Consider the following 23245-nt stretch of genomic DNA (forward strand, 5'->3'; position numbering starts at 1 on the left):
GTGCTTCTTCTATAACCGGGCGGAAATGTGGGCTCAATTGGGTCGCAAAGCGCCGAAAGAATTCACTAGGGAACCCATTTGGCCCTGGAGCTTTCCCCGGTTTCAATTCACCCAGCACAGTGGCTAGCTCCTCATCTGTCAGGGGGCGGTCTAATATCTCACAAGCCTCGTCTGAGACGGCCCAAGGCGGAAGGTCATCGATAAATTGTTGTACGACCTCTGCTTCCAAACACTCCTGTGGCGCGTAGAGAGCCTCATAATATGTAGCAAAGCTTTCGGCCATCACCGCCGGCTCCAATAGGGGCTCCCCATCTAGTTCCACTATCTGGGGCAGGGGTTGGGCGTGCATGACGCCCTGACATAAGCGATGCAACATCTTGCAGGACTTATCGCCCCATTAGTATATACGACTACGCGTAGCCAGCCAAGCCTGCCTGGCTTCGTCTAGAAGCACTGCACCGGCACCAGCTGTCTCCTGGCCGGCCCCCCGTCCTCCTCTCTGCCCCTACGTTCCAGCGCCTCCAGGTCAGCCTCGCACCGCACTAGGTCTCTACACCTCTCCTTATGCGCTGCAGCGCACCAAGAAATGTCAACGCAGCGCAGTGTGGGCTTCATAGTCTCCCAGAGCGTCGCCGGGGAGTCCACCGTGCCCACATTAGCAGCCAAGAAATGAGCAAGTTCACAGGTCATGTGGGCACGGTAGGCCTCCTGCATCAGCTGCCAAGGTGACAGACGCCACCGGACGGGCTGCCAAGCACGACCAGTATCAAGTATAACGTAGACCGGCGAATGGTCAGACAGTGCCCGTGGCAGGATCTCCGCAGACAGCACCCTATTCGCCATTCCTCTCGGAACGAAAATGTAGTCAAGCCTAGAGAAGGAGTCTCGTGCTGCGGAGAAATACGTGTACTCCCTGCGCGAGCCATGTTTGTGTCTCCATGCATCTACCCAATCAAGACCTGTGACCAGGGCCCGCAACCGAGATGTATGGCTCTCCCTTCCTGCCGCGCCCTGATCGCCGACAGCCATCTGTCACATGTGACGTCCACCACCTCATTCCAATCCCCTCCTGCTACGGATAGGGCATCGGGCATGTCCACCCATAAGGAAAGCAGTTTCTTAACCAGGGGCCATTGTAGCGGGGGCGGGGCGTATACGCTACCAATGAGTACTGGGTCTCCTCTAATCTCCCCATGTACGAATACAAATCTGCCCTGTGAGTCAGTCCATGTACGTTTATGCATGAAGGGGACCCTACGGTGAATGAGGACCGCCACCCCTCGTGATCCTCTCGTGAACCCAGAATGGTATGCGTGTGTGAACCCATTTCTCTTAAGGCGCAGCGCCTTGGTGCCGAGCAAGTGTGTTTCTTACAGGAGGAGTATGTCCGTCCCCCTCCTCTTAGCCCATGTAAATACAGCCCCCCATTTCACTTTGCCCAGCATCCCCCACACATTCCAGCACATGATCCGTGTCCCACCCGGGCCTAACCGCACCCCCACGCCATCAAAAGACATTTATGTTGTACAATGTGTCGCAGCCCAGCCCTGCACCGGCAGCCCTGGCAAACCTGAAGACGGTCAGCAAGCAGTAGTTTCAGCGCAAACCCTCTCCCCTTCCTCAAAACCAACCCCCAACTTCTCCCGAACTACCCCCCTCCCCACACCTCCCAAACGTGGAAGCACCTGTCGTGGTCGGAGCATGATCCTGGCCCCAACTGGGAGCTAAGCACCACCCCCTCCAACGGAACCCTTCACAGCAGCCCATATGGAACTAGGCTGTTGCTCCCTCCCCAACCAAACCATGTGAGGCCTCCAGCCTCGGTAGCAGTGTGACTGGTCACTTAAATAAAGCATTAAAGCGAATTACAAGTCAGGTCTCTCAAAAATCAAGGCACATCCTCCTGGACTTCCGGCGCCTCCTCATCTTGGCGTGTGGTTGATCTAGACTTCGAGCTGCGGCTCGAGCGCGATCGGCCTCTGCGCTTACGGCTGAATAACTCGCGGAAGAGTCGGACTCCCCGCCCTTCGCCATGTTGGGCCGAATCTTAACAGTCTCATCTGTCCATTGGAAGACCTCTCCCGGAGTGTTGAAGAAAAAGGTGCGGGACTGGAAAATGACCCGCAACCTCGCAGGATAGAGCAAAGCGTCCTGCAGCTGCAGGCCCCTGAGGCGAGCCTTGGCCGTAGCGAAGGATTGGCGTTGTTGTTGCACTTGTTTGGTGTAGTCCGGAAAAATCAGGATATTGGCGTTGTCGTATGTAAGCTTGCCCTTTAGCCTTGCCTGTTACAGTACCGTGTCTCTATCGGCATAGTTTAGGAGTTTAGCGATCATGGGGCGCGGGAGCGCGCCAGCCGGTACTTTTTGCGTCAACGCCCGGTGGTCCCTCTCAATCACAAAGCAGCGGGACAGAACGTCAGGTGGAATCCAGCTCTCTAGCCATTGTGTCAGGAAGCTCTCTGCATTACCTTTCTCACAGTCTTCTGGGAAGCCAATAAACCTTAGATTACTACGCAGTGCACGTCCCTCCGCCTCCTCTGCTCTCTGGACAAGGCCCTTCTGAGTCCTCTCCAGGACCAGAACTCTCTTCTTCAGGGAGGAAACGTCATCCTCTACCTCCGTTATGCGTGTCTCTGTGCCCGCAATGCGTTCCACTGCATTCCGCAGATCTTGTCGGAGAAGCATGACATCGGAGCCCACTGCCCCAATCTTGGCATTTAGTACATCCCGGGACTGTGTGATCGCCGCCATGAGTGCAGCATTGTCCGGCACTTGCGCCGGAGCTCCCTTTGCACCGGCCGCCTCCGTAAATTTATCAATTGTCCCCTGCTTGCCCTGGCCACCGCCGCCTCTCGTCATATTGCTCTCGGTATGTGGCCCACTCCCGCCACAAGGCCCCAGGTTCAAATATGGCGGCCAACCGCCCGACTCCTGTTCCAGAGAAGGCAGGGGGTAGAGGGGGGGCCCCCCACAAGTGTCTCCGATGGCGTCAAGTGGACCCCGATGGCACCAACCAGCACACATCACTCTGTGACGCAGGACCTCAATCCAGGCTCAGCACCACCAACAGCGTCGCACCGGGGCCCGACAAGACCCCCGTGTATCAGCCCCCGGCCGCCGTAACCCCACTCCCTGTAGCACCGACCTGGGGTAGTGGTAGAGTCTCTTATCTGTCCAAGCGCGCCCTTCGGCGATCCAGCGCCGTCGCCCCACGTCCACCTGATGGCTCCGCTTCTCCGGGTGTATCCGGTGACTCCCAGCCAGGGCCTCCACTGGACTCGTCTCGTCCCACACCTCCCGCCGCCGTTCCGCAGGATACTCTGTCCGTGGGAGCTCCCGGCCTCCAAGGATGCGACGGGTCCGCGCCGCCTTCGCTCCCGGCACAGCCGCTCCAACTTGTCGGGCCACGCCAAAATCGAGGGCCCGGCTGTGTAGGCCGCACCGGATCGCCCCGATTGCGGGCGAAGCCCGGGCCGCTGGATTCAGTCCCCACACCTCCACTCTTGTCGGGGGATGACCACAGGGTCAGGCACCGATCCGGATCATCTGGACCTGCTTACAAGGACCAGGGCAGGATATTTACTCAGGATTCTCACCAGACTGGTCGGAGCTCGCGCTCTACACGACCGCCATGCTCGCTGGCTAAGCCACGCCCCCAAGTGGTACAGTTTTGTGCCAAGGTATTAATTTACACGGAGCCTGCGAAAGATCTGCAAATAACCTCTCTTGCCACCTGCACGGTACACCCTCCACAGTGATAGAACCAATTTTCAGGCAGCTATCCAATGGCAGCTACGTTATGCTCAATGACCACAGCTGTTGTGGAATGTTGCCAGGAAAAACTTATCTTGTTAGTGTGTCATCCAGGGTCACTTGTTGTATGCACATATTTTATCCAAAGAGCAAGACAGACACGTAGACGGAGTTATGACCTTCACTGAATATCTCTTTTATACAAATTGATACTTTAAGCAGAATGAAAGTCATTCTTTTGCAAAAAACTGTGCCACTGACCTCGTCTAAAGAAACGTATGATCTGCAAGTTGCAAGGACTTCTGCAGAGATACATGCATTATTATCAGCAAACTGCCCAGTACATTTCGCAGAAATGTTAAGTCAAATCTAAAATATGTCTGATACCAGTGGCATCGCACATGTATTTAAGACGATTTTTTTGGGACTGTTACCACCATTTGCAGCAGTCCTAGGCATTTTTCCAAATTTTGTGCACTCTGTGTTCGGCGGTCTGCCTCTCATTTTGGGACTTGTAGCAGCAATTCTATTTTTATTCCTTCTGCTCCGATATGGCAAGTCAGGTCACCAGCGATACCCAGAATACCATGGAACAATACCTCCTTGCCATGAGGTATCGTGAGAAAATTACACAGATTCTTGGCTTGGCTCGTTTAAGAGATCTGAACACAACTTGGTTTCTATCGTTCAGACCAATGTGGCAAGATTGCATCTTACCTGTTCTACGATGCCTGCTTTGCGGAGAGGAATGCGTGTTGGACATTTGTCTTACACTTCCATCAGTCCTGCCATCGGATGTTGACGCCTTGCTAGGTCCGGTAACGACTCATGCATCGTGTTGTCCCCAACAGCTACCAATCCTGATGACGGCATTCATTGAGGTCTCACTAGTAAGTCTAACTGAGGGTGAGATACGAGGATCAACAGGCACACAGGTACCATCTGATATGAACATTGCTAATGCAGCACTTGGCGCTGACAACAATGCTCCTCATCTGTGCTCATTTGATCTACTTGATGAAATAGTTCCACTTTCACCTACTGTGGTAGACGATTTCACAGTGACCACCTCATCAGTACTATGAGGAGAAAATGGAGGGTACTCCTCTATGGGTTATAACAAAAGTGTCCTGGATCTCACAAAGGTCATAATCGAGGTAAACTAAGAAGAAGAACCCTGTATGCAGTGAAGATAAATAACAAATGATGAGCACCAAAAGAACTGTGGTTGGTTACCTACAGTCCTTCCACAAGCTGGGAATAGTAATGTCTGAGTGGTGGGGTGACCACCTGCAAGTGAACAGGATGGCCTGACAATTTGCTCCTGGAATGTCAGTGGCTGGCAGACAAAAATTGTGGATCCAGTAATTGTACAATACCTAGGAACATTTGTTATATTAATGTTCCGGGAAACCTAGGTCCAAGACAGCACTCCACTAATCAGCTATAAAGAATACACAAAATTGACAGACAGAAGCAGTACATTTGGAAGGGCGAAAGGTGGCCTGGCAATGCATATCAATACTAATCTATCAGTCGAGGCTGTGGAACTGCATGTGGATGATCCAGGTGTGCTGGCATTGAAAATGTATCGTTGGGCCAATAATCCAGAAGAATCCATCATTCTTGTTAATCTGTATAATAATACAAAGAAAAGAGTAGTAACAGCAAGAAGAATGGCAGCACATTTATCCCATTTAAAAAATACATACCACAAATTGCACTGACTAGTCACAGGAGACCATAATCTTAATTTATTCCATCAGCCAACTGAGGACCACACTGATGCAGTTGGAATCCTGCCAGCGCAAACAATACCACCCCATAACCTGATGAAGAAAATAGGAGAAGAACTAATAAAGGTCAGTGAATTCATTGGCCTACTTGTCCTGAATGGCTGGAAGTCAGGCAACACCACCATGCCCCCCACACCTGGACAAAGGTCTTGGGCAACTCGGTTTCCATTTTAGACTATATACTCGTGTCATTGCCCCGATACAATTATGTGCATGATTTTAGGATAGCGTATCGCGTGGAGAGCGACCACTATCCTCAGGTGATCGCGGTAAATACATTCATATGTAAACATGAAGTGGCATCCATGCTACAGGGAGAGATTGGCACGGGAAACCTGCAATGTCTTAAGTGGTCCTGAAGTACAGTAAAGAGTTTATTAGAGGAAGCTGTGGTAAGCCTTGAGGATATGGCGTCAAAAGTTCCTAATTCGATTGCGGTATGGGAGACATTCACTGACAACCTGACCAAAACCCACAAAGACAATAGTTGGAATAAGGGAGCCCACCTTGGGCACCGAAAAATCATAGTTATTCCACAATCCATTTGACAAATAATTTTTAAAAAGTAGGCAAGCTCTTCTGGCAATTACTCCAAAATCCAGAAGACACAGAATTAATAAAACATTTCTGCAATGAAAGACGATGACTGAAAAGGGAAATTTGGATGTGCAAAAAAGCCAAACAGGAAACACTATGGGCCCGGTTGTTATGATGGAGCAAGGATTCGCACGTAAAGCGACTTGCTTGAACTCATGAACCTCAAAATAATGCTAAATAACTAATCAACCAGTTTGTCTTATTGATCTGCCCCTCCTCCGACATTTTTGGGTGTCCGAGAGAAGCTTGCTTATGTGTCTATTAATATTAATACGCTTGAAACCTAAAATGGCCGCTGCTACGTGGGAATTTAGACTGAGCATGCCTCGGTCATACCCATGTGACGTGGCGTATTCAATGTCTTGGTGGGAAACTGTTGGCACTTGCGCAATAGAGCTAAGATGGCTGCTCTGTGTTTTCACATGCTTGAAGCTTGCATTGCTGCTTTCGCTAAGCTGTTCGTTCTGCTTAATCCTAATGCTATAGTTTATTATAAAGTAATGGGAGTAGTGTAGAGATTCATGGTATATAGTGAAATCGTTTATTCTGTGTTCTAAAACTTTTTCTTTTCCATTTCATGTTACACTTTGAAACTTGGCCCATCGTATTACGCTGTACTCCATCTTGAATGAGACTGCGTCTGCACGAGATCCGCGAGTCTCCAGAGCAGTGACCTTTGAATCCCAGCCTAGGAGTTGACTGACTGAGAAGATGCTCCTGGGAACTTCACCTAATGAACTCTATACGAATACATTGTATTTGTAAATAGAACATTCATTGTTTTGTGAGATGAAGACATCATGAGAACCCAAATTCAATGGGCGGGAACCTTAATTTGAATAAGAGACGGCAAATTCTGAAATATTAGGTGGTGTGATGACCTGTCCTCCTCCTTTGTCCAATCAAAATTGGGGCTCCTTACACTTGCAACATTTTTGGGTTGTACACTGACCTGGAAAACAGTATAACTAGCCTAGGTTTAGCTAGAGAAATTGTCCGACTTGTCCGAATAGCTGACCTGTCATTTACCCAACGCACTCAATAGGTGATTGAAAGCAGAGAGCTGCGGAGCACTTTGGTGGGAGGTTCGAGAACCCAATCAGGGTTTTTTGGGAAGTGAAAGTGCTGGCGAATCACTTTGCTGATAAAAATTACAACCCAGTCTGGGTTGTGGCAGATTCCTTGCAGAGAGGGAGTAGCACAGGCGTTGCAACCGAAGCTGCGGGTGTTGGTTTTAACCTTTGATGAACTGGTCCTGATCCAAATCTTGGGGTTATCCTGTCCTGATTGTCCATGAGCTGCACCTGTTCGCCTACTGGCACTGAAGTTCTTGGGGTTTCTCCTATCTTTTCCAACCTAGCCGTGGCCAAGGTTGGTCTTCACACTGTTCTAGGTAAATATAAATCTGTGTGGGTGATTGTCTTCCTAAATCGCGTCCATTCTTTACCCTCCCTGAAATTTGCAAAGCTTTGATTGCATATGTTCCTTTTCTTTCCCGTCCCTTGGTAACTGAGATTTCCATGTATTACTGACTTTTAGCATGTTCCACTTTTAACCCACCTTTAGTCAATGCTAAATTGTTTCTATAATAGTATATGTTCCTTTTCTTACCCTCCCTTTAGGGAGATAAGCTGAATCTATAGTGTGTTCCAATTTTTGCCTTACCTATAGTTATTGTGCTGAATCTGATTCTCGAATTACATAATTGTAATCTTCCAATGAATTACGAAAGTTCTTGGGTTTAGTATGTTCCTTTTCTTTACCCTCCTATAATAAAGCTTGCAAAAGTCTGTGCTCTCAATTTAGCATGTTCTTTGTTTCTACCTTCCCTTTATTTCAAAGTTTCTAAATGATTAGCATAATCTTTCTTATTCATAGCTATACGCTGTTTATGATTTTGATTATAGATAGTCTCATCGCTTTTAACCTTCTGCTCATGACATATGATGATGATGATGATTAGATAAAAATTTGAACCTACCCAGAGTCTGTGGGTATTTCATCCTTACAAAGATGTTATAAATGTTTTGAGTGCCTATCTTTAAACTCAACTCCCTGATCCAATGTGTTTAAGTTCCTAGCATCTTCATTGCTAGGTTATAGATATAGGAATAGAGATAAAATCACAAAAATACGGATAGTAGAGCGTGAGTTACCTAAATAAAGTTAAGGTGTGCGGTTTTAAAATTATGGGCCCAGGTGAGTATTAGTTAAATTTCCTAGCTGGGTGACCTGCGCGCTCTATCAGTTACACGCATCAAAAACAAAAAGATTCTGGAAACTTATTAATAACATCGAGAATGATTCTGGAGCAGCTAATAAGACAAATGTTAGTGAGTCTGAGTGGGTTCAATATCTAAAACTTCATTGTAAGGGAAGTACTCTGGATGTAACTAGCATGAACTGGTCCCAAAAAGACAACCTGGCACCTTGCATATATACCCCAGGGGAGGTAGAGAAAGTCATCAAAAAATCATGAGCAGTTTTTGCCCCTTGCCCAAATGGGCTACCACAGACACTCTATAAGTATTCAACATCAAGGTGGGAAGCCTTTTTGGCATCAATGTTTAATTACAATATGGCAATGATGTTGTCCCTGAAAGTTGTAAGGGCTCAGTAGTCCATCCCATTTTTGAAGGAGGCCAGGCATCCTTACATTCCAATAATCGATTAATTGCACTCATAGATGAGGATCTTAAATATTTTTCCACTCTATTGCTACATGATCTAGAATTCTGTGTGTATGAAAATGGGAGACTACCACCAAATTAAAACGGTTTTATAAGGAGTCATGGCACTATAACCAACTTTACGGCTGTGGCCCTCGTTTCAAATAGAGCAAAGGAAACCAGTACATCGCTATGCATGTGCTTTGTCAGCTTCAAGGCTGCCTTTGACTGGGTTCCATGTAATAGGTTATGGGTCAAACTCCAGCGATGGGGAATCCTGTCTAACATCCGGTGACCAATCAGGTTAATATACTCAGACACATGAGTTAAGATAAAGATCGGAGATGGTACCCACAGGTCAAAGAAAGTTCAAACATCAACTGGCCTAAAACAATGCTGCATGGTAGCACCCCTCTTGTTTAATCTATATATCGTAGATCTCTCAACAGACTTGGATGGGCAGATAGCTCATTTCCTGAGCTTGGGTGGTCAACAACTTTCAAACATTGTGTATGCTGATGATTACCTACTTCCTAATTATACACAAATAGGCCCTCAAAGGCTACTTAATTGTCTTGACAAATATGCAGATTAGAATGACCTGGAAGTAAACTGCAAATAAACAAATATGATTGCATTTAATCTGCGCATCAAATAAAAAATTTAGAAGGCATCTTAGTGGAAAACATAACATAAACCTACGTATACTTAGGGGTTGAAATAGATGAAAGAGGCACATCTGTACCCCAGAGAAAGGTGATCAAGGAGAAAGCCCAGGCAAGCAATTATGCATTTTATTTTTTGGCAAGATCCATCCGAGGCCACAACTTGAAACCTTTGGGAGCAGTAATGAATAACAAATTGATATCAACTCTGGGGTATGAATCAGAGACAATGTTAGGTACTGAGGCCAGTCTACTTGACAAAATAGTGATAAGATCGTATAAACAAACCTTCCGGCAATTCGGTTGGAGTTTTCAATAACGAAACAGACACTTGCTAGACCTGCAGCAATTGTAAAGCTCTGCCACAAATTGCGTTTAGCTGCTGATGATACGCTGACCAATTGTGTTTGGATTGAAATCAATTTCCAACGGGGGAATGGAGTCTACAAGAAATATTTGGAGAGCAACATTGGGAAGCTTCAATTGGGTAATCTATGGAAGGCCAATATATCTGGGTACGTTTTTAAGAAAATGGTAAATATGTCGATTAAACTGCAAAGTTGGATAGCAAACAAAGAAAAGCTGTCAAAGCGTCTTCATGGGTGGCTGATTTTAAAATAATGCTCAACCTAAGAGAATCAGCAGTACTTGAAGCACCTTACCATTGGAAGGTAAAACAGACATTTCTGGCACTTATACTTGGTGAGATACCCACATTAAACTTCCTTCCAAAATGGAGAGAAGGCGGTCAAGAAGAAGACAAGAGTTGCCGCCTATGTCATCAGGGGTTTGAGAATCTACAGCACGTCATATGTATTTGTCCTGTATTGGTAAATCAGCTAATAAGTTTGTTAAGAAGAAAGTTTAATAGCTTGGGAATCAGGCCCTGTAGAACTGCATTGATGGAGTCATTGGAGCCAAGAAATACATTGCTGAGCATCAGATTAGTGCAGTTTCTAGCCATTTTTAAAAACTTGATAGGTGTATAGGTTTGGACATGAGAGGAGTTGGAGGTGTTGGTGAAGAGAGCCAATAAGAGTCCAGTGGGTACATTGCCATGTAGGGACAGGTTGCTAGGGAAATGGATATAAGCTGCTCCCTATCCCGTCAAGTTATGTAAACATTTGCACATTACATAGTTATTCTTTATTAGTTATCTTAACCTCGCACATTGGCACTTTAACCGCATCTTAACCTTGCACATTGGCACTTTATCTGCAAATTCGCAATCGTTTGTATAGTAAATTCTAAACGTGCTCCTTAATCAGAAAATTAAAAAGTTGGTTTAAGATCGACAACCACTTTTAGATCTGGAGGTATGCATTGTGGTATGTATTATTTCTCCAATGTCTATGGTTTAATTGCTTGTTTAGGCTCCTAGCCTGCCATTTTAATATTTGAATATTGCCATTTTTATTTGTGATTTATAAATATGATGGGTAGTAAATATTAAACTTTTCTTCAAATTAAGACATAAAATGGTTTGCTGCTGATGGATGATAAATTCTTAGATTATTTTAGGTAAATGTTTCACAATGTATGTCTTTTTGAACGTTTATGGTTTTTTAAAATATCCATTTTAAATTGACTTTCTAGTAGGCCTTCTTTATTCCTTATTCTGTGCTACCTTGGACTTGTGAGAAAGATTCAAAAACTTACAATGTGAAGCAAAATTGTGTCTTATTAGAGGAGTTCTCACTTGCTTACAAGGTCTATCTGCAATAAAGTTGACACTTTGGAAATATTTGCTATGGGAAACTGTCCTTTTGCATTCGTACATGTGCCTACTGCTAAAGGATAATTGTTTGGAAGTTCACATGTGCCAGATGATCTGACAAAGTATGTGCTTTGCACCACCCCTTTTCTATAATATGTGTCTTATTTATGTCTCACAACAATCATCTTAGATGGACTGACCAATGGACTGAGAGGTCAGACACAATGAGGTGACTAAGAAGGTGTCCCCACCGGAACTAGAGAAATATATTATGCATTGATGTGGAGAGAGAGGAAGATGATTTCACGAATTTAGCAGTACTTGCTTACTTTTCTGATCAGAAATACCAACAAAGGGTTTGGCTTATATGCAGCAAGGCCAAGCCAATGAAACAATTAACGGAACAAAACGCCAGTGCTGCCCCTTTTACCATTTATCCGTAACGGCAATGAGTGAAACAAATACCTTTGAAACCACTTTTTCAGGTTGATTTAATCCAAACATTGTTTTCACCAATTTACATTTTACATCAGTACATCTCACAATATAAATACTTCAATTTCTTTAACCGAAACACATCACCCCCTCACTTTATCGCTTGGAAATCCAATTGAAATTCCTTCACATATACTTGTCTGCACTCACCCTGCACATCAAAATCTCTGTACCTGAATCATACTCATTTCCATCTAATCACCACATTCATACCATCACACTCACTTCTTTCACACAAATGCCCACCCTGGGGTGCCTCAACAGAATCTTTTACTGAAAAGACACTAATTCAAACAACCTACACAAGCAAAGAAAGAACTTAAAGAACAAAAGACAATCAACAAAATCAAGAACAAAATCAAATGTTAAACAGATTTTTCCTTTTAGATTCGCCTAAACGCTGTGGTCTACGCGTTTCGAATCCCTCCCTTTGTGGGGATTCTCTTCAAGACCCAAAATTTCTTATATTGGGAGATGTACTGATGTAAAATGTAAATTGCTGAAAACAATGTTTGGATTAAATCAAACTGAAAAAGTGGTTTCAAAGGTATTTGTTTCACTCATTGCCGTTTCGGATAAATGTTAAAAGAAAGGGGCAGCACTGGTGTTTTGTTCCGCTAATTACTTTTCTGACCAGACATTGCCTATGGGAACTTTGCGGATTCCAGATTCTTTCCTTTCGGACTGACGCATACGACGTGTACGCCATTTATGGACTCTTCCTCGATGGGACACTGCCTATGAACTGACATGGCTCATGTCCTTGCTGAACTTTCCAGAGCTTTTGTCACCTTAAAGCAACCATAAGCTAATTAAATTGACTAGCACTCCTTAGTTCCTAAATGTTCATTAATTGTTGTACTAATTCTTAAAACTTTGTTAAATTTTACTTTTAACTAAATCATAGACTCTGAGCTTATCATGACTTGCTTCCTAAAAAGTGACTGTGCATTCCAATTTCTTGATTAAAGACAGGGAAAAATCAATAAAAGGAGATCACCAGAGCTTTAAATTGAAAAAAATAAGTGCAGGTACTCATTAAAATGAGCTAGAGGTGTAATGAGGGGGCGGGACTAGGAGCGGGGCTAAGGGCAAGACATGATGAAACTTAACTGCTATATTAGTTGCAGCACACAACAAAACACTTGAGAAATGTGTTTATATAAACAAAGCAGGTTAACTCATTACAAAAAAAAGAAAAAAAATGAGATATGTTAATATGTCCTTTTTTTGCAATAGTTGCACCTTCTTAATGTCATAATGTTAATTGCTGTTGTTTGGCACAATACTTTATATTTTTGAGCACGCGAGTAAAAGAAACTGAAAATACTACCATGTCGCCCTAAACCTCTTATGACGCCAAGCAAATGAAGCAACTCATCATGACCCTCCTCAGAAGATATGTCTTGTCTCTTCCATCAATCTATCTATTCATCCTTTCATCCTCCCCTTCACACCTCTCTCGCTCGCATGCCCCTCTCTCTATCTCACACCCAAATGTGCTCTCGCTTCAATCCTCTTTCTCATGTTCACTCTGTATCTCTCGGTAGCCTCTGTAGCTGACGTCACCCATGCGTCCCTCCCAGCTGCTTCTCTTTCTGTCTTTCACTGGCACCCCTCCCCTCCTGTTTTACACACGCCAGGAGCCCTTCTCTGTTTCTTCCACATCTCTTTTGTTTTCACTTACACATCGGATTCTTTACCTGCTTTGCACTCTTTCGCTGTCCACCCTCTCTCACCTCTCTGCTCGCCTGAATGGACCCTGCTCCATTATGCACATCACAGCGTGATGGCGAGCACCCGGACAATATTCAAAGGAAGCCCTGCTGAATAGCTCAGCTGGGGCTCAGATCGGCGAGACAGAAGCGGCGCCTTGGCTGCCAGAGGCACATTCCACTCCTGGTCCCCAGCACAGCCAGTGAGCCTACCTTTTTCATGAGTACCGGTACTCTCAAGGGCAGTAGAGAAGTGCCTGTACTAAGAGCGATAATTCTAAGAAGTGCCGGTACTCTGTACTGGTGAGTACCGGCCCATTTAAAGCACTGGAGATCACTCAACAGGAATTAATGTTATTGTGTTGTTTTTAACCTAATTATTGATTTGCATAATTTCAGTTTGGGTAAATTTATTTAGAGGATTTGGACTAGCAGTTATAATTCTTTATTTATATAGTTTTGCTTTGAGAGTCATATACATGAATCTATTTCTTAATTTGTGAGTCAGGTATCCAATTCCTGATCCTCATAGGATATCCGGATGTTAGATCTCTCATTACCTCCTCGTCCGTCTTCCTCGCCACATTATTCACACATGAGCCTACGGCTCCACACAGAACTCCAAGCATAAAAATGTCGCTCTAGTCTCCCTCTCCCTCCTCCAAGATGGCCCCCAGTGGCTCCAGCCAATCCCATAAAGGGATACAGAAACACCCAATCGACCTGTTCTTTTTTTCTGCACTAATCCGAGTGCTGTGTTCCCTGCTGGTCAGGTGAGTGGGGCTGGGGTCCTGCTTGAGCGGTCCCCTTATGTCCTTGGGTATCAAGTTTGGGGGAAGTAGTTTTTGTGTATATGTTAATGTTTCATGTTTTATTGCTTTGTGACCATGTGCAAGTCCGGACGGACAATCAGGTGGTGATGTCTTATGTGAACCATCAAGGGGGTTGCAGGGTTCGTTCCCTCAGTTGCCTCAGCCTTTGTATTTGTTGTTGGGCGGAGGTGAACCTGGCGTCCCTGTCTGCCATTTACCTGCCGGGTCCGGAAAACACTGTGGCGGATTGTCTGAGTGTTTCCTTCCATGGGGACTTTGTCCCTCACACATTTGATGTTCAGGAGGTTACAGAGGATGTTTGGTTCTCCGATTGTGGACCTCTTTGCTTCCCAGTACAATGCCAAGATCCGTTGCTTTTGCATGATTATGCCTTGCCGGGCTGCCTGGAGAGTGGACGCTCTGTCATTCCTTTGGCCGAAGGGTCTGTTGTATGCCTTTCCCCCTGTTCCCCTGATTCCGGCTGTCTTGCAGAAGATCAAGAGGGAGGGGTCCTTTGTGCTTCTAATTGCTCCGGGTTGGAAGCGTCGCCCTTGGTATCCCCTGCTGTTGGAATTGGCTGTGTCTCCGGGGTGGGCCTTACCGTTTGTGCCTTATCCTCTGATGGGTCCTCTTCTTCCTCTGCCTGTGTTCCGTTCCCTGGGTCTGCGGGCCTGGCTCTTGAGAGGGATTCTTTGATGCCGGAAGGTTGTTCTGTGACTGTGGCTGGGGTCATTCAGCAGTCCAGGAGGCCTTCTACACTGAAGTCCTACGCAAAGCATTGGGATAATTTTTGCTTCTTGGTGTGTGGATCACGAACTGTCGGTGGCTTCTTTGGTCCCGGCTCGCATTCTGGATTTTTTAAATGATGGATTTATGTTGGGCTTGGCTATTTCGACTCTTCGAGCTCAGTGGGCCGCCATTCGAGCATTTCATGTCCTCCCTTTGGTTTCTGTTTCCCCTTTGGTGGCTCGTCTTTTTAAATCTCTGTCCTTCCAGCGTCTCCGTCCTATCCTGTGTCCTCCTCCTTGGGACCCTCCGTTGGTGTTGCGTTCCTTGCAGTTGGCTCCTTTCGAGCCATTGGAATCTGTGGACTTGAAGTTGTTGACGCTCAAGGTCGTGTTTCTTGTGGCTATTGCTTCTGCCAGGCATATTGGGGAGTTGGGGGCGTCCCTGCGGTCTGCCCCGTTTTTGGTCATTCTGTCGGATTGTGTGGTCTTGCGCCCTCATCCTACTTTTGTGCCTAAGGTGGATTCTTATTTTCACCGGTCTGCGGAGGTGATTCTTCCGGTTCTTTGCCCTGATCCTTCCTCGGATGAGGATTGCCTTTTACACCTCTTGGATGTTCGTCGTGCCTTATTGATTTATTTGTCACGCACGTCTTCCTTTTGTAAGGTGGACAATTTGTTTGTTAATTTTGGTCTGTCGCGTCAGGGCCTGAGACCCTCGCTCTCCACGGTCAGTCGTTGGCTCAAAGAGGCCGTTCTGTTAGCGTATGCTTCAGTTTCTGAGGTCCCCTCCCTTCCTGTTCAGGGTCGATCCACCCGGTCTGTTGCTGTGTCGTGGGCTGCTTTCAAAGGGGTGTCCGTGGAGGATGTTTGCATGGGCTGCTACTTGGTCATCCCCTCATTCATTCATGTCACATTACCGCCTTCAGATTGGGGGTGGGGGTTCTGTTTCTTTTGCCTCTTCTGTTCTGTCTGTGGGGGTTCCTTAAGAGGTTGTCCTTTTTGGTTGTTATGCCTCTTGTTATTTAAACTGTGTTTTTGCTACATTTATGGTGTGGCCTGTTTTCCTTGCAGGAAGCTGATTGCTTTGGTATCGGCTCATGTGTGAATACTGTGGCGAGGAAGACGGACGAGGAGGTAATGCCCCGGTTACTTACCGGTAATCTTCATTACTCCGAGTCCTTGTCTTCCTCGCCACAGTATAGTTTCCCTTCCCTCCCGGCCCTGGTGGTGGCTTCATGTCTGCGGCTTGTTTTTTCAGGTCGATTGGGTTTTTCTGTATCCCTTTATGGGATTGACTGGAGCCACTGGGGGCCATCTTGGAGGAGGGAGAGGGAGAGGGAGACTAGAGGGAAAGGTTTATGCTTGGAGTTCTGTGTGGAGCCGGAGGCTCATGTGTGAATACTGTGGCGAGGAAGACAAGGACTCGGAGTAATGAAGATTACTGGTAAGTAACCGAGGCATTTTCAACCCTTCAAGTGGCACAATACAAGATCCATCAGAGGATCAAGTAAGTGTCATAAGAATTTAAATATAGGAGAGTAGAAAAACACTGGGCCAAACAATTCCGGCTGCAACAATAACACTTTTTAGTGTGCCAACTGGTTCTCATTTCTAAGAATTTATGAAACTTGAGCGATCTGTTGCTCCATCAACAAATATAGCCAGACACCACCAATCCGTGTCAGAAAATTTGAGACCGGTTCTGTGCTCTGGTGGCTCTTTTGTTGACTGGTAATATCAACCTGTCCTTCCTTTAGGGGGGGCTAGAGGAGCATGGCATGATGAATAGACGTGTTTATATCAGCTTTTCACAGCACGAGAAAAAGGTGTAAAATGTCTGCAAACTCTCCGTGGTGTTGACATCTTGCAAAAGGAAGACATCTAATTACATATCAGATTGGGTACCAATTCCTGTGATAATAGTCTCTCATATCGGAGGAAGCGAATATTCCCCAATAAATCTTTATCCGCCCCCCTCCCAATATGTTTTCTCAACATATTGCTACGGAAACTCCTACAAGTCCTAAAATTGAAAACAAAGTACGAGAGACACGAATTCATATCGATTAAACCGAATGGACATACACGTTTGGTAATTAAAGAAACAATGAGTGTAGCTCAATTAGCGCAACCAGTGCATCGAGTTCGACCTGTTAACAACAAAGCACCGTTCATCACACTTCTCTACTATATAAAATACGAAAAATTGTAAAGTTTAAAATTAGATTTTCTAGTATGTATATCAACAGGAAAAATATGTTAGGTTACAATTTTCCAAATGTTTTATTTCTAGTGATCTTGGTTAATGAAGAAAAACGTTTTCAAAAAATGTATTTTGCCCGGAAACTCTAGCATATTCGAAAAACTGTAGAAAGTTCATTGATAACCATAGACAGCGCTGTGCTGTTATCATGGCCGCCATGTTCTCTGAATGCTGGGGCCGCTCTGTGGCTGTTGTGATCCTTCCTCAGAAGGGAGGGCCCTGAGCGGCAGACTGGAGCCAGTGCAATGGGAGATGCTCGCCGGGTTAACGCGCATGCTCAGCTGTCAGTCAGAGAATAGCGGGTTGTTGCAGCTGTAATATAGTTTTGTGCTGTGGAGTTCGGGTCTCCGGCAACTGAACGTATTGCTCAGGCACTAAGGTAAGACCCTCCAGAGGGAATAGAGGCGGAGGAACAAGCCCGTGTACCTCCAACTGACGTGTGTGAGGGAAGGGTTCACTGTAGGTGCGCGAGGGGGTGTCGGGGACTTCCGAAAACCCCACCATTTCGTGGTGGAGTCGACAGGGCAAGGGACTGTTGTGAGTTGTCTGAGGGAATTGGCTGCAACATCAGAGGAAGTGTACATCTGAGAAAGGGTCACTTCCTCTGATGTGCATCTCAGATGTGCAGCTATTGGGTAAAACAACCAGTGTTTTAGATATACTAGGGAACACTTGTGAATGAGGAAAAAAAGAGAAATGGACCGCTGGGAATGGAGCAGACAGAGCAACATTGGATAGTAGAGACTGAACTTGCAATCGTGAGTGGGGGCTTTGAGAAAATGGGAATTTTAAGTGTGCATGGAACCATTGTTGGTAGAGTCAGGGGAGTGGCTGTGCATGATTTGGGAGACATGAGTGTAGATGCCATTGTTGCTCACTGTGAATAAGGGTTGAAGGAAATGATCAATGTTAGCGGTGTATGGGGCCATTGCGAGGCGCAGTATAGTGTTATTGTTAATACTTAAGGGTCATTGTTAGGGTGACATTGGAAAAAATTGACGTTTTGAGCCGAGAATAAGGTAGATGATGGAAAGGAACCATTGTGAGCAAGGTGGAATGTGAGAGTATTGGGTCATAGTGCTCTCGGCATATGAGAAGTGAAGCGCGTACGTCCGGGTCCTAGACGGGGCAATTATTACAAACTGACTTTTGGACCGTTCCTTATCGGACTCTATAGCCATGTCATTCACTTTACCGCAAAAACCATGATCATTTTCTCACCAATGACTGCAAAACCTCAAGCTATTCGATGCCAGCGACCTCAGTGAATGTTTCCGTTTCACATTATTTACTTGGTTTTACATTAAACAAGCATGTTTGCATTTTTCAAGATGATTTGTTTTTGTAGGTTTTTTCATGCAGCTTAGGACACACTTTACTTGTATAGCCCATACTTTGCAGCTGTAGGATTTGAGAAAGGTGCGAGGGGAAAAAAGATGTACATGTCTAACAGTGTGAAAAACGGTAGAAGACAGTGGTGTAAAAAGGAAAGCGAAAAAATGGAATGTCTGAGACACTCCTTCGGGCGCTGCTCCTTCCTCAGGCCTTAGTAACGTGTAAATTACAGTCTCATATTTTCAGAATTGAAACAGTTTAAATTCAAATGATTCATCCAAAAATCATTTTGATTCATTTATCTGATGCAACTAATAAGCATTGACAATGCTAATAGTTCTGACTTGTTTTAGATGTATGTCTTGGTTGTTGTGTGACATGTCTGGATGCAATTACAGAAAACTCACAACTAGTCACCGAAATACTGGTATTGTCTGGTAACACACTGTGTGAAATAATTTTTTTAAGCCACATCCTTAACTGCATAGGCCACACCTCTTTAAAAAGATTTCTAGTTATGTTAGTAGCGCAATGCAAAATAAAAGCAGTCCCCCCTGCAGAAAGTGGTGTGGGGCCTTTAACTCTGACAGCTATTCATAGGTCTTAGGCTAAATGAGGCCCCCACTGCACTTCAGGGGCCTGTGTTACACCACAGAGTTGTGGTCACATTCCTTACAGAGATTCGCCTCCCCACCCTTTTCACTTAAAGCACTGATGGCAAGAGGCCATTGTGAGTGGGAGGCAGGTGAGAGCAAACAGTCCTGTGCAAAGGCAGTTGGAGGAATGGTGACAGGAATCAATATGCCAAGGGGACATTGTGAGCAGAAGCAGGTTTCTGCAAAGGGTCATTTCAAACCAGCATGAATTGGAGCCTGTTTGGCGAATTGTAATATTGTGAGTGGGGGCAGATTGTGGGGAATGGGCCATGGTAAGTGGGGGCAGATGAAGTAAGGAGGTGAATGTTTGACATTGATCTGCATTCTGTCCATCAACTGTGGTTTTTGCATTTGTCACCCCAAGTGGGATGGGTATGCTCAGACGTGAGTCCCATGCTCTCCACACCACTGGATTCAAGCAAGCCGGGCTGAAGACGGCTGGAATGCCAGAAACCGGTCCTCGGAAGCTTGTTTCCGGTCCAGGGAAGGCATGGCTTGGCAGTTCGAGCTGGACTGTTCCCATGAGGCACAGGGTCAGACTGATTTGCATATGGCCATGTCTGAACTGGGTTGGTGTGGAGTGCAAAAAAACGATGCATTTAGGCCCAGATCTCTGTACTGGGGTGAATGTATGACATTGTTCTGCATTCTGTCCATCAACTGTGGTTTTTGCTTGGTGCAAGCATTGGCAAAGCTAAAAGGTCTGGGTTTATTGTGTAAACTCATGCAGTTTTAGCACACTAGAGTGAGATAAACGATTTCATGTTACCTAAATAGTATTGTTCTCTAATCTTTATCCATGCAGAATATTCACTAGAAAGAGATTTTACAAAGTTGAATCCTAGAAATGTGTGTATTTCTTTGACCGTTCATTCAAGTGGAAATATTTACTGGCTGTCTTGTCCTTTAGTGTCCTTAGTGAACTTTTAAATCGAATGATGGCTCTACAGCTCACCTGTGGACCAAATATGTTCACCAAATATTCGTTTTCTCAGTTCTTTATCCATGTTGAGGGTTCACTGGGAACACATTTTATAAACTAGAATCATAGGAATGTGTGTATTTCGTTGACCACTGTGCACTCAAGTCGAAAAATGTACTTGCTGTTCTGCCCTTTAGTAAACTTCTAAATCTCATGATGGCTCTACAGCTCACTTGTGAGCCAGAGGGGAAAAAAATCATGCCTTGTGATCCAGTTATGCTACCATGAATAAAAATTGTTTGCGGTTCAAAGACCAATGCAGCAATTGTGTAGATGAAGGAAAACCAGAAACTCCCGGCAGAACTTAGATGTCTCCTTGTGCGTGACTCATACATATAAACATTAATGTTGACAGTTCTGTTCCAAAGACCAGCTAAGCAGGACATGAACAGAAGTGATAACATCAGTCCTACAAACCGCTCTTAATCTTGGAGCTCACCAGAACATCCTGCATTCAGGCAGTGTTAAGCTGGCAGGATGGCTTGGGTGGTAGATTTTCTGTGCCAGTGGAACATGAAGTGATCTGCAGGTTATGGCTCAAAACCAAACTAGGTCGCCTCATCTTACCATCCTTCAGAGGTTGGTAAAGTAAAAGCTGCAAATAACATCGAGACAATTTATGGTACTTATGTGGCAGAAGTTGGGTATGAGGTGCTATATAAAAAGGCAAGCCTTTTCTGCTTTAGTGGGACGGTCTGACTATTTAATGGAAAAAATTGACCCAAGTTTTGTTTTGATTAGTCAAAGTAAGGGAGAAGTCTTTGGGTCTCCTTAGTTGAATAACGGAAGAAAACCAGATGGTTCAAAAGAGCACAAGGTTGGGTTCTATGAAAGAACCACAGAATTTCTAGTTTGCTTTAGTGTATACCCCTGATCACCCAAAGAGGAAGAAAGACACTTTAGGGAGAAGTGAGAACATTATAATTATATTGGTCAACAGAAGGGTCTTGTCTTATTCAAACTGGACTCCAACTATATTGCACTTGTCCACTCTTTGATGGTGTTGTACGGAGGTAGTTCATGAACACAAGTATTTTAGCAAGTATTTTTGTATTGTCCTGAGCAGGTGTACTAAAGCAAAGCTGACCAAGCATGCTTCTAAGAAGCTGCGAATGAGCGCTCAAGAGAAAATATTTACACTCATGAATGCTTTTATTAATCACTCCGAAGGGTTGCTTAATGCTCAGTCAGCCTACAATTCTTTTGTACTACGTTTTCGCAGCAAATGGAGTTGTTTCTTTCCATGAGCCGTATGCTGTAGTAAGTTTTGTAACAGCATCAAAACAATATTCATCTGCTTCTGTCGTACACTTTTTAAACCCTACTTACTTTTCAGTAAATTGGTAAGTTCTGCATGTATTTAAAAGACTCCTGTCTGACCGCAATTATTGATCACATAGCAGCCAGTAATAACTAGAAACGGACGATGGAGAGGGGATCTATAATGCAGACTCGATAGACCTGTTTAAACAATTAGTGCCCACAACCCAATCAGTAAACCTAGCCCAATGCATATTTTATTCTAAAATTCTCCTATTGTATCCGTATAGATCTAATCCACTTTAATAACTGCAATGACCTTGAGTCCATTTCTCATGCTTGTGTGACCTTAGTTAGATCAATAGTCCTAAACGCAGCTGGACCCCAGCTGGATATCTCTTGTTATATGTAACCCCCTCTTTATGTGTATGTACTGTTTGATTTCTGTTAAAAGATGCAGTGATCTCCCTTGCCAAAGGAATGACCACCTAACCTCTCTGTGCTTGACGTTGGCTTGGCTCAGGGGTGGAAAACTGAGATTCGCTGCAGGTTTCTTGCATTCAGAGGAAATATTTTTCTGATCTGACAGCTAAATTGGAAATGTCAAACCAGTCACTAAAAACAATTCTATTTATATTATTTTAAGGTGATATTTATTTTTGTTTGTGTAATTGTTCTGTTTTGTTAATAGCGGTCATTGTCTCAACTTGACCTCTGTTGTAAGCTAGCGTTTAGTAAATGAATTAATCAATCAGTGAAATGAACCTCTATCCCTTACAGTCACTCTGGGCTCATAACTTGGTCTTTCAAAGCAGTATTAGCGACCAATCGTTTAAGAGGCTCTAAAACCTGCTTTGCCTCTTCTGCCAATTTCGTCTTATGCACGCTCAGCACCCCAGACTGCCCTTGTCCCCTCCAATGCAAAACGTTTTTATGGTCTGGCTTGACATCACAGCTGTTGTCAGGCAATTATGTGAGACTTTCTAGGATAGGGGCTTTGGCTCCACCGACTTGTTGGGAACCAGAAGTACATGTTTTGATTGTGCAAAAATTGTGTGCTTCCATAAAAAAATGCCTGTCCTCCACACACCTGTGATCATTTTGTTTATTTATCCAGCTGCCTAAGCTTGAACTTTCAGGAGCACACACATGACATTGTAATGCTATTAAAGTGTCTTAAATAAGTAGATCATTTATGCTGTTTCTCTCTGGCAGCTGCACAGATGGACGGATGGCAGTCATATATCTACGTGGGTGTTGACGTCTGACTTGACAGTGCAACTGTCATAGGACCTTTTAACCTACAACAATATAATGCTCCTGTTCTTTGCTTTCACACAAATACATACCCATGCTATCTACTTGTAATTCTTCACATACCATACAACATTACTTAAAAGCAGACCTATTGGCGTTGCCAATGCTTTTTTGTTTCTGCCGATGAGCAAAGCCAATAGGTTTTTGTGTCCTTGTTTACCTCGAGGCCATTTGGAAAAGTGGGAGGATACTGCTCCTCATGCTGCCGCCCTTGCTGAAACAGTGGGTGAAATGTAAGTCTCCTTTCACCAGATTGTCTCTTTTCCCCCTTGAAATGACAATCCCTCCTTGAAATGTCAATCCCTCTGTATTGGCTGGTGTCAAAGCAGAGTCACGGGGGAGAATGAAGAAAAACAACCAAACAAATATAACTTGCATGTGGCATCGCCGCCCTTCTGCTCCACTCCAGCCACCACTGCAGCACAGGCTCCCAGATACCACTGCAGCCAATCCAGATGCTGCTCTCATGCTTCTGGCCGCATGAG

The 23245-nt window shown here is 44.9% G+C and overlaps 1 protein-coding gene across 2 annotated transcripts in view; it reads left to right on the plus strand.

The window, feature by feature from the left end:
• The first annotated feature begins 17383 nt into the window (after nucleotides 1-17383).
• Nucleotides 17384-23245, plus strand: part of LOC147730708 (ras-related protein Rab-5B-like) — a 358295-nt gene continuing 352433 nt past the window's right edge. The window contains exon 1 of one of the 2 annotated variants that reach the window (XM_086955487.1): nucleotides 17384-17589. The gene's annotated coding sequence lies outside the window, so the exon portion shown is untranslated. Of the gene's footprint in view, nucleotides 17590-17851; nucleotides 17969-23245 lie in introns of those variants that run through there. The other variant, XM_086955488.1, reaches the window with a different exon arrangement.

Source organism: Lissotriton vulgaris, chromosome 2_1 (assembly GCF_964263255.1).
Source record: "Lissotriton vulgaris chromosome 2_1, aLisVul1.2, whole genome shotgun sequence".
In the NCBI taxonomy this organism is placed as follows: domain Eukaryota; kingdom Metazoa; phylum Chordata; class Amphibia; order Caudata; family Salamandridae; genus Lissotriton; species Lissotriton vulgaris.